We start from the raw sequence: 11,206 nt of genomic DNA, 5'->3' as shown, positions 1-11,206 counted from the left end.
TTCCAAATGAATTTCATGATTACTTTTTCTATTTCTATGAGGAATGTTATTGGGATTTTAATTGGAATCACATTAAATCTGTATAAGGTTTTTGATAGTGTGGCCATTTTGACAATATTAATTCCATGAGGGAGGAATTGGAATCAGGTACCTGCTCAAAAGGGGACGGATCCGATAGCCACGCCCACCTCAAAATGGCAAGGAATGCTTTCCAAGATGTAGTCGGTGTGCTTCCAGAGCCGGGGTGTCTGGTGATGTCAGGGGAACCGATGGCCTTGTGCTGTGGGGAGGTAGCAGCTGAGTGACCTGCGTGGGAGTGGAGCGGAGTCTCGGCGGTCTGCAGATGTGTTGGTAGGTGGTTCTGCTAAGGCGCTGGCCGAGTCTTAAGTGAACTGCAACTTTGGCTTTGGGTCCTGCTCGGACACTGAGGCCCGGAGTCCTGCGCAACGTCACAGCGCTGGTCATTTCTGTAGAGAGAAGCTGTACAGGGGCCTCTAACACTCTCAAGAGATGCAGAATTCCTACTAGGAGAGATCTGGGTCACAGAGCAACACAGATGCTGCTTCCCTCTGGTCTGCCATCTTGAAAGTCTTTTCAATTTCTTTCTTTAGTTTTCATTGTATAGGTCTTTCATCTCTTTTGTTAAATTTATACCCAAATATTTCATTTTTGAGGCTATTGTGAATGGGATAGTTTTCCTAATTTCTCTTTCAGAGGGTTCATCACTAATAGATAGAAATGCATTAGATTTATGGATATTGATTTCATATCCTGTGACATTGCTGAATTTGTTAATATTAGAAGTTTTCTGGTGGAGTTTTTTTGGATCCTCTATGTGTAGAATCATGTCATCAGCAAATAGGGATAGTTTGAGTTCTTCTTCCCCTATTCCTATCCCTTTAATTTCTTTCATCTACAGCTCTGTCGTGTAGTCTAAGCTGTAGTGGAGTTTAAACAGCAGTATAGTTTAAACTCTGGCTAGAGTATCAGGGACTATGTAGAGTAGAAGGTGAGAGAGGGCATCCTTGTCCTGTTCCAGTTCTGAGAGGAAATGCTTCCCATCAGAAATGCACTTTGAGGATGAAGAGGTCCTAGTTCCTCTGCTCTCTCCCCCCACAGCCCAGGTGGGATGTCTCTTAGGAAGGTGGGGGTCCTCTCCCAAGGCTGCCCCACCTGGCAGATGGCCCAGTTCCCCTGCAGAGGCCACATCGGGGATGGGGCGAGCAGCCACCCGGCGGGCTCATGGCCAGTGCCAGGCGAGGCAGGTGTGGGCAGCCTAAGGTCCTCAGTAGCTGCCTGGGTATTGCCACCCCCCTCGTGCTGCTTCCTGAACAGGCCGCTCAGCCAGGACCAAGACTCAGGGCCTGGAACAGCCACTGCAGAGGCCATTCCAGCCTCTCGTCGCCCTTCCACTCTGAGGCTCACTGCCCTGCGCCCTCGCTGCCGCCGCCAGCCTGGAGCTCTTCACTGTAGCCATCGGACTCCCCACGCGGTCGCCAGATGCCACTGCAGCAGGATTCCTGTTACCCCAGCAGGATGAAGATGCTCACCACTGGACGCCTCTGTGTCCTCAGCCCCGTTTCCAGACTCTACTGGTGCTGCCGCCACCGTGCAGCAACCAAACTCCCAAACCCCAGCTGGACTATGATGCTGCCCACCAAGGGCCCAACGTCAATGCCCTTCACCCCCCGCCATGATGCCTGACTCCAGTGCCCCATGCCGGCTCCCGGATGAAGCTGCATGTTGCTGCTGCCACCACCAGACTCCATCATGGACGCATGACAGCGATACTCAGCACTGGATGCCCACTTCACCCACTGCAGCCAGACTCCTGTGGCACTGCAGGACAGAAATGATCATGGCAGCATCCCTCTGTTGTCACCACAGCAGCTTCTGGACTCTTCTGCTGCCACCGCCACTGTGAGTATGCAGCAAGGGATCTCCCAAACAGCAGCTGGATGCCAACACCTCAGCTGTTGCCACCCCCACGCCAACTCTCAACTCCGGACCTCCCTCGCCTGATGCCCTACCCCTGAAGCAGCTACATGTTGCTGCTGCTGCCACCAGATGCTACCACTCCATGAGGCCTCTTCAGTGATCCCATCCCAAAGATGCTGCTGTGTTGCCCAAGACCACAGAAGCTGGGAAGTTGGGCAGTCTCCATCCCAGTCGCCTCATCAGTGCCCACCGCTTGCCGCCTGCCTTTCCTCCCCCAGGACCACCCACCAGTCCTTCTGGGCCTTTGAACAGGAGTTGTGCTGACTCAGGGAACTCATCCAAGGAAAACAAGTGAGTACTTTAAACAAAGGTTGCAGTCCTCACAGCAGGCAGTGGGCGGGGCTAGGTGGGTCCAGCCTGCTGGTGAGGGGGCAGAGGTGGAGCTACTGGCCTCCTCTGGACCTTGACCCTGTGGGGCAAGCTGGAGAGGGATCTCTGGCTGCTCTGGGAGCCCAGCCTGGAAGCAGCTTCCTAACTCACCCTCACACTCCTCTCTGAAGGGGACTCTGGTTTCCAGAGAAAGCCATCTGGGCTCTTGGGCTCTGGGCAGTGGTATGAGCCAGACTGGACAGACTCCACCCACCTGGACTTGGGGAAAAGCCCCCTCTTGGGAAAATACCCTCCTAGAACTACCAAACTTAGTCTGACATTGGCTTCTTTCATGAGATTATCAAGAAAGGAAAAATATGTTACCTAGTTTTGTCTTGCAAAGGGTAGTGTGGGGAGAGGCAAAGGCATCAGAGTTGGTAGAGCTGAATTCACATCCCTTTTAACTGGGTGACCTTGTCCAGGGTCCAGAACTAGGTACAACCTTGGTTTTGCATCTGGTAAAACAAAGATGGTGAGGATGATAAGCTATCACCATCTGTCATAGCTGGAGACCTCATGCGTGGTTCATAAATCTGACTATTCCAATAACTTAAGAAAATGACAAAGAAGGCACACAACCACACAGAAGTACCTTTTCAATAATCCGGGCGTGGCTCTGTGAACGTAAGGCCCATGGAAAGACATAGAGCCACTGGAATTCTTTATTGTTGCACAGGAGACACACAAGGGGAGTTTCCATAGAACATTTTATCCCAAAAAGGGCAAAGGGGTCGGAATACAAGGGAACAGATGAGTGTAACTCAACCCCAGTGGGTGATGCCTACACCTGGAGCCATGCCTTGTTATCTGAGCTGGGGTGACGCCCACATTACTGCAACCTGGCACTGCCCTGCCAGACTGAATGCAGTAATTGTTCAGAACCCGGTGCATCAGGGCTTAAAGGCGTCTGCATCCAAGGCAGCTCCCGACAATAAGCCATGGGCAAATCAAGTTGTTCTGCACTACCTCACCTTGGGAGCCAGGTAGGCATTCAGCAATATTTCCATGCAGAAATATATTCTCAGACTAAAGGTGACACACCTAGAAGTGCACCTTTGGATGACAACTGACCTGTGAGGTAGGGAGTTGAAATTTACATCATGTTTTTAGAGGAAATAATAATATATGGAAGGTCATAAGCCAAAGCATGAAATGTTGGGTCAGGCTCATGGAATTAAAAGCTGTTTTCAAATTTGTTTAAAGTTACATTGAGATAAATCTATGTAGTTCAAACCTTCCAGGATATCCCCCACCTCTGCCGCACACACAGGGAGCAGTGTCCACAACTTTTTTACTCCTCTTTACAGTATCACCAAATGTATGTGTGTGTGTATACACACACACACACACACACACACATACACATATATATACTTGCACACATATACATGATGTATTATGTAATATTTTGTTCTTTTTGGTTTGTTTTTAGACTGTCTGTAATAGAATCTCATATACATTCTTTTGCTCCCCTTCAGCTGACCATCAGGAAGAAGGAAGCACCAGAGAAGCTTGAGGATCAGAAGGACACTAGCCCTGCTCTGGTCACCCTGGAAGCTGGCTAGCCTGCACACACCAAAGCTTGAGGAAACAGCAGCCCTGCTTCAGCCACTTGAGGGCTGGCTGATCAATGCAAGGAGGAAAATAAACTAAGCAACAGGACAAATGGACTGTTTCATCCTGTAAGAGGGCTCCCATACTGTGGTGCATTGCCACCCCTTACTTCTGTCATATACACAGTCCTTTCCTTGGTCTTTACTACAGGACTGACAACCACCAAACACATAGCTAACCCATAATGGGGGGCGGGGCAAGGGAAGATGGGAGGGACTTTGGATTGGGCAGAGGGGAGTGTGGGAGGGGAGGGGATATGGGAGTGGGAAGGATGGTGGAATGAGGTGGATTGTATTAATCTATGTACATGTATGATTGCAGGAATGGGGTGACTGTGCTCTGTGTCTAACCAGAGAAATGAAAAGTTGCCTCCATTTGTGTTTAATAGTCAAAATGCATTCTGCTGTTATATATAACTAATTGAAAAAAATTCATAAAGGTCTAAGGCTTAAAAGGAAGTTTAGACACTTTAATGGTCATATAAATATGTATACTTTTCTTATATAAAATTTAAACTTATTAATTAAATTGAAAAAAAAAAAAAAAAAAAAAAACAACTGGCACATGTACTAGTTCAAACCTGAAAGGGCATTAAGGCTTGGGAACCAAGCTCACTCTTTGGAGGATGGTTTTTCTATTCTTGGTGGATTCAAAAGTTTAATTGACATAGTATGGATTATGCTATTGTTTATTGCTTTCATATTTGTCTCCCCTTTACAATGAAACTATTGGGTCAACTATAGAAGCAGCTGTTAGAGAGAGGGGGGGCAGGAGGAGGGAAACATGGAGGGAGAAATTAAGATTATGGCATTATATAAAATTTTAAGCCTAGAAGATGATGTTTTTTGATTTAAAGGGTTAAATAATGAGCATAGAGGGGGTAACGATGTATCACAAATACTCCAAATAGTCCAAATGATGTAGTGTCCAAAAGATCCCCACCTTAATTGTAATATATAAGCCTTTCTCCTAGTAAACAAGATTTTTTTTTTTTTTTTGAAGTCAACAGGATTTCTAGAGAGCTCATTGTGGTTTAGCTCCTCTTTATTGTAAAGGTCAGGTTTCTCTTTCTTGTAAAAGTTAGGTCTGCAGGGCTGGGGTTGTGGCTCAGTGTTAGAACACTTACCTAGCAGGTGTGAGGCACTGGGTTTGATTCTTACACCACATAAAAATAAAATAAGGTATTGTGCCCATCTACAACTTAAAAAAAAGTTATGTCAGCAATCAAACTTGTTGATGTACAAAAGTTACTCTTTCTCTTTTCCTAGTAAAATCTTGTGAAACCTCTGTCCAATCTAAGAACATGGAAGAAAAATTAACTATTATGTTAGCCATTGTGTTGTGTAACCATTCACTGAGTAGAAATCCCAGAGAACTTCCATACCTGGGGTCCAGGGATTTTTTGGCATTAGCCCCTCTGGATTACACCAGCTTAAATAAACCTTGTTCCTGCACATTTCTCAAGTGTCCAGCCTCCTCTGTCCTACATCAATACCTGCTTGAAATGCTAGAATGTCCCCATTCTTGAAGGACACTCAGAGACATTCTCTCTGGCTCTGCCACAGTATGAATTCTATCCAAAGATATTAATCACAAAAAACTAAAGGGAGATTACACTATAGTGACCTCCTGGGGGGAGATTCAGTGTTGCATGATGAAACTTGTATACATATATTGAATTGCTATGATATACCCTGTAAAGTATAGAAATGATACATCTGAATAAACATGTTTTGTGAGAAATTGAATGTCATGTTTGCATTTGGGGTTGTTTCTAATATTATGCTGTAATAATATTTAATGATGTGATTACATTTTTTTAAATCTGAAAATAAATCAGAATTTTGTACAGTAACATTGTTAGTAAAGGGGATATTTTGGTGATTAGAATTTTTGCTTTCCTGTTAAAGCTAACTTGTTGAATTAAAGCTTTGCAGCAGACACCAACTCCATTAGAACCTCAGTCTGGTGAAGCCACAGCGTGGTGCCTGACCAGGGAAGTGCCCATGTGTGCCTGGTTCTTTGCCACCTAGTAGATAGGAGCCCTGACCCAGGGGGGTGGGACCTGCATTCCTGCCCCCTTACTTTCTCATGTTGGGGCACCTTGACTGCTGTGCTCTGCTTTAATCTCTCATCTGTGAGAATATTTGTCCAATGTGCCATGGGGCTGTTGAAGATCCGTGATGAAATTTATGAAGTTTAACGAAGTCTGGCTGGTTTATAGCTGAGGAGTGGCGCACCCTGCCAAAGCTGCCTATGTGACTGCCCTCTACCTGCTTTCCTGTGTGGTCCCTGTGGAAGGCAGGGACACTCCTGTTCATCTGCCATGCAGCCTGCCAGTTTCAAAGGGTGAGAGATGTTAAGTAGCAGTGAATTGTGAGAAATGAAATGCAAGCCAATATCAGGGCAAGGTCATGGGTTTTCCTTAAGTTACTTTTAAGGTTTTCTTTAAATTAATTTTAAGGCAAGTGGGTACTCAGATAATGCAGGAAAACAACAAGTATACAAATAAAGAGAACAAAAGGAGCCAAATAAGAAATACATCAAAGGTTTAATGGGGGCTATTCCTAACTCTTGACAGGGTCAGTTGAGGTCATTGTAAAGCTAGAATTGATGGACACAGGTGTCCCAATTCTCACATTAACATAGGATTGACTCGTAAATAACACTCCCCTCCCTAGGTGGACACCATGACAGTTCTGGAAAGGACCAACTAGAACCCAAAACTCTACCACCTGACATGAAGGAGTTGAACCCTGATTGTCAAATAGTGCTGAAGGTGGACCCCAGCTCTCAGGGCACCCCTAAAACACCAATCCATTTGGAGACAGCATTGTTCCATTTGTCGTTCTCGGCTGGGAGAAGACCCACTCAGGAGTGCTCTTTGTTTGAGCCTTACTCTACTTTTACTTATAATGAAGCTCTCCTGCATGGCTTTTTGAGTCTGTAATTTCTCTTTTTTTGGAACACAAACACTGAGGTTTGGAGCTTCAACTCCCCACTCTCCTGGAGTCCCTTGTCAACCCTAGCAACCTGCATCTTGGTGTACCATTGCAGTAAGATGAGTTCCTTGTTTGGAGCTAAAGTTTTATGGCAACAAACAAGGCATCCTATGAATCCATGAGTGGTGATAGTAGCAGAAGCTTTATGAATAGGGAAAGAACATTTACATTTGGAATTTGTATTTACTCCTGTGAACCACCATGTTTCTGCTAGTGTTTGTGAGCAACTCTGCCATCTCCAGGACTCTGTGTCAGCTTGTTATCAGCAGGAGGAACATGCACCAGTGGAGTAGCTAGGTCAATCCAGGTAGGAAGGAGCCCATGTTCTGCCCAGGCATACACTTCCTTTCGGAAATGTGGGGTGATAACGGGATTCCAGAATGTGGGTCCCCAGTTCTAGACCATACTTCCAATGGGAACTTAAAAATCTCTTCACACAGAAATCATTAGGCTCAAATGGTTTCACCAGCAAGTTTTATCAAATGTCTAAGGAGCAAATAATTTCATTCTTACACAAAATTCTCCAGGGTACTGAAAAAGGACATTCCTTATTTCACATGAACATTAGGCCACTCTAATAAACATGGGTGCAAAATTCTTCACTAAACATTAGCAAATCAAGTGCAGTGTAGTAAATGTGTTTTTTATCACTGGTCCCAGAAATGCTATACATAATTGTATCAAGGGGAAAATACATACACACATACATTTATCTGAGAATGAAAGATTTAATATGTGAAAATCAATGTGATCCTCCATCTCAATAGAGTGAAGGAGGAACATGATATGGTTTTCTCACTAGAGGCAGAAAAGCACTTCATGCTAAGTGACATGCAGGGCATTAGAATAAAGAGCTACTTCCCTTTTCTGTTCCAGAGCAGCTTCAAAAGTGCTAACCACTCTTTGTAAGGCTGGTGGATATTTTAGGGATGCAGGTTGGGCAGTATGAAGGGTTCATTCTTACAAATCCATACTAAATCGATATCACTTTGACATCTGTTTAAATCTGTTCACATAACTTGGAGGGAATCTGGTGATGTAACAAAATGTAGAAAAAAGAAATGCTTTGGAAAGGAGAGGGGGAGCTAGTCCTGGGTAGGCATCGGCATCCACATTTTGAACTGCTACAGCCCATCAGTCCCCCTGACTATCTTCAGCCTTGGCCTTTGGACGGGGCCAGCCCAGCAGCATGGGCAGGTGGGCAGGTCGACAGGGCACTGAGGCCAGGAGAATCTTCTCGAAGAAGAAGAACTTGGTCACAGGTCTCCATGGACAGGAGCAAGGCAGAGAAGAACCAAGACAGTTTCTTCTCCAATGCAAATCCCAGCAGCCACTTCCTCTCAGGCTTCTCAGACCAGATCTTAATTGGAATCCTCTCTTTGCTGAATCCATGGGAACCCACAGACTTCATTTGGGGCAGGCTGCAAGCTGGGCTGAGGCATAAATCTGAGCTCTGGGACACACATTGGTACTATTTCCTGGGCAGGGATGGCAGTGTCCCCTCTGTTACCCAAGAAAGGACTATGGTCCCTGTGGGGCAACAAGTTCCAGACAGGAGTGGGGTCTCTGTAAGCTCTTTACACATCAACTTTGCTCAATTTATCTTAACCCTAAATTAAAGAATATATTTAACTCCTTAAAAAAAGGGAAATTCTCTTCTAAGTACCTGGAGAAGACCAGGGAGGCTGTGGTATTTGGTCCAGTGAGACTGTTGGCTTCAGAATCCTGCCCCGGGTTTCACTGGGGCCATAGGATGGAAGTGAAGATGTCAAAGGCCAGAAGAAACCCTAATATACACTTCCTAAAAACATGGGACCTACCAGGTTCTGAGTACTTTCTCAGACCCAGTCTCATACAACCCTTTCAACAAACCTGGGACATAAGAAGAACTATAACTGACCCAATTTTATAGATTAAAAGGTAGAGGTAGAGATTTGAGTTGGCTGACCAAGCTGAACCAGCCAATGAGGAGATGGAACCTAGAGATCTGAACTTGGACCAGCCTGACTCCAAGACCTGTGTTCCTCATTGCCCTCCTGTGAGGCTCATCTTCAGAGCTTGCTTAGGGCTACCTTCCAGCATGGTGCAAAGTTGCAACCAGAACCTCAGTCACTTCCTCTTATTCCACTGCTCCAACCACAACCAAAAAGTTAATCCCAAGGGGGAAACAGGAAGACACGCAAAGCAGTGTACCCAACTTTCCTATAAAGGAAAATACCTGAAGGCAATTCTGATATAAAGCTTACTTCGAGCTTTTCAGTTGGACATTTCTTCTGTACCAAATGGGAGCAGACACATGGACCAGATTTAGCTCTACAGCATCATGTAGCCCAGCAGCTACATTCATATCTCCCTGGGGTGTAAGAGAAAGCCCCCTAAATACACAGAAAACTCCAACGATCTGATAAATGGAAGTGATTTAAAGTAAGCCCCATGCTTACTTTATATAGAATCATTTATTGTTCTTGCTTACACAATGTTTTCTACCCTATAAACAACCTTGACCCTTGTCTCATTTTTGTGTGTCCCATATCATGGATTTTTCATGATCCAGTCAAGGAATATGAAAGTTCCTTGCAAATTCATTACAGGCAGAATGGCTGCTGCCAGCTCTGTTTTATCTCATGTTGCCCTTTGTAACTATTTTCATTATAAACAGTAACTGTGTTCTGCCCACCTTAATATCTAAACTATATTATTTCCATAGAAATGGCTTAGATGTGGCTTTAAGAAGAAAGTTCAGGTATGAGTTCAGCTAATTCATTCAGTTCTGAAAGCACAACTAATTCAGCTCAGTGATCTGAATTTTTTGGTAACAGAAGCTGCAGAATGCTGTCCCTCTCCTCCCTCTTTTTAACCCACTTTAGTGTCTTGTAGCTTTGCGTAAACATGAGACCTTTCCTTTAGCATAAATGGACACTATATACCTCTTCAATTAGCATAGTGATTGGAAAGAGATGCAGAAGAGCTAAAAACTCCTTAAAAATCTTTCCCACGGGGCTGGGGATGTGGTTCAAGCGGTAACGCGCTCGCCTGGCATGTGCGGGGCACTGGGTTCGATCCTCGGCACCACATAAAAATAAAATAAAGATGTTGTGTCCACCGAAAACTAAAAAATAAATATTAAAAAATTCTCTCTCTCTCTCTCTCTCTCTCTCTCTCTCTCTCTCTCTCTCTAAAAAAATGCAATCTTATTTTCTCCTTATCCTGCTGATACAAAGTTTTTGATCTTAGACCCTGAAATAGCTCCTGCAGCTTCTGGGTGGTTTCCTTCGGGTTCATATGCCCACTTTCATTATCTAAAACTAAACTTAAAGAGTAATACATGATAATCTTTGTGGATCCAGAAAGAGCTTATTAGATTCAATTTCAGGTTGGGGGAGTAGATACAGGGCATTTAATTATTATTATTATTTTTAAAATAAACAGGTGGCAAGGGTATTCTTATTTAGGTGAGCAAAATTCAAGACAAACGCTTTTAGAAGTGATCCAGGTATTTTTTTTTCCTGTGTAATTTCTCTAAGCTCCTTAGCTCTAAAACTTTTGCATTATATGTTTTCCTGTTGTTAGGCATAGCAAAATATTATTGATGTATTATAGTAGGATTATCCAGCTGTGCCTGTTAATTTTAATTTCTAAAATTTCAAATATTTTTAGGCATTACTTTGGTGTCTGAGAATATCTTTTCTCAGGGCACATCTTTTTTCTATAAAGATAATGCAAAAGGTTGAGAGAGGCAACAATTGGAGATTCCAGATGGCCATTTTAATGACTTTCAAATAGCTTCAAATTATTTAATCATCTCATCCATGGAGTTTGCTTTGGAAACAAACATATCAGCAGTTCCCACTTGCATCTTGCATTTTTTTTCTGCCTGCCTGTGTGAATACATAAGGTTCCCAGAACAGACCTGAGTTGGATGTCCTCAAGATCATTTCTAGAACAAAAATGAACCAGTGAACACAGGCACAGGCCCCAGACTCTCACTCCCTACATAGTCATTAAAGGGGACAGGGATCCGCAGATGTGCCTTCCAAGTAGTTTGCAGACAGAGTCCAGCAAGGACAGTGGGGCTCTGAAATCTCTAATTTTTATTACCATTTCTTAAAAACCTGGTGTGCCTTAAAAGCCATTTGAATGACATATCTATTCATTCTCCTGAAAACAAAGGTTCGAAAATAAGCGAGTAGGAAAAAATAAGAAGTTATAAAATCTAATAAAAA

General features: G+C 44.0%; 1 long non-coding RNA gene across 1 annotated transcript; it reads left to right on the top strand.

The window, feature by feature from the left end:
- The first annotated feature begins 1,497 nt into the window (after positions 1-1,497).
- Positions 1,498-5,724, top strand: LOC139701843 (uncharacterized). Its single transcript, XR_011704451.1, has 2 exons — positions 1,498-2,289; positions 3,846-5,724. It is a non-coding gene; the product is annotated as an uncharacterized lncRNA (long non-coding RNA).
- Positions 5,725-11,206: the final 5,482 nt, after the last annotated feature.

The sequence above is a fragment of the Marmota flaviventris genome, chromosome 14 (genome assembly GCF_047511675.1).
Source record: "Marmota flaviventris isolate mMarFla1 chromosome 14, mMarFla1.hap1, whole genome shotgun sequence".
NCBI classification, from domain to species: Eukaryota; Metazoa; Chordata; class Mammalia; order Rodentia; family Sciuridae; genus Marmota; species Marmota flaviventris.
The sequence above is the reverse complement of the archived record's forward strand: the minus strand, read 5'-3'. Positions and strand labels throughout refer to the sequence as shown.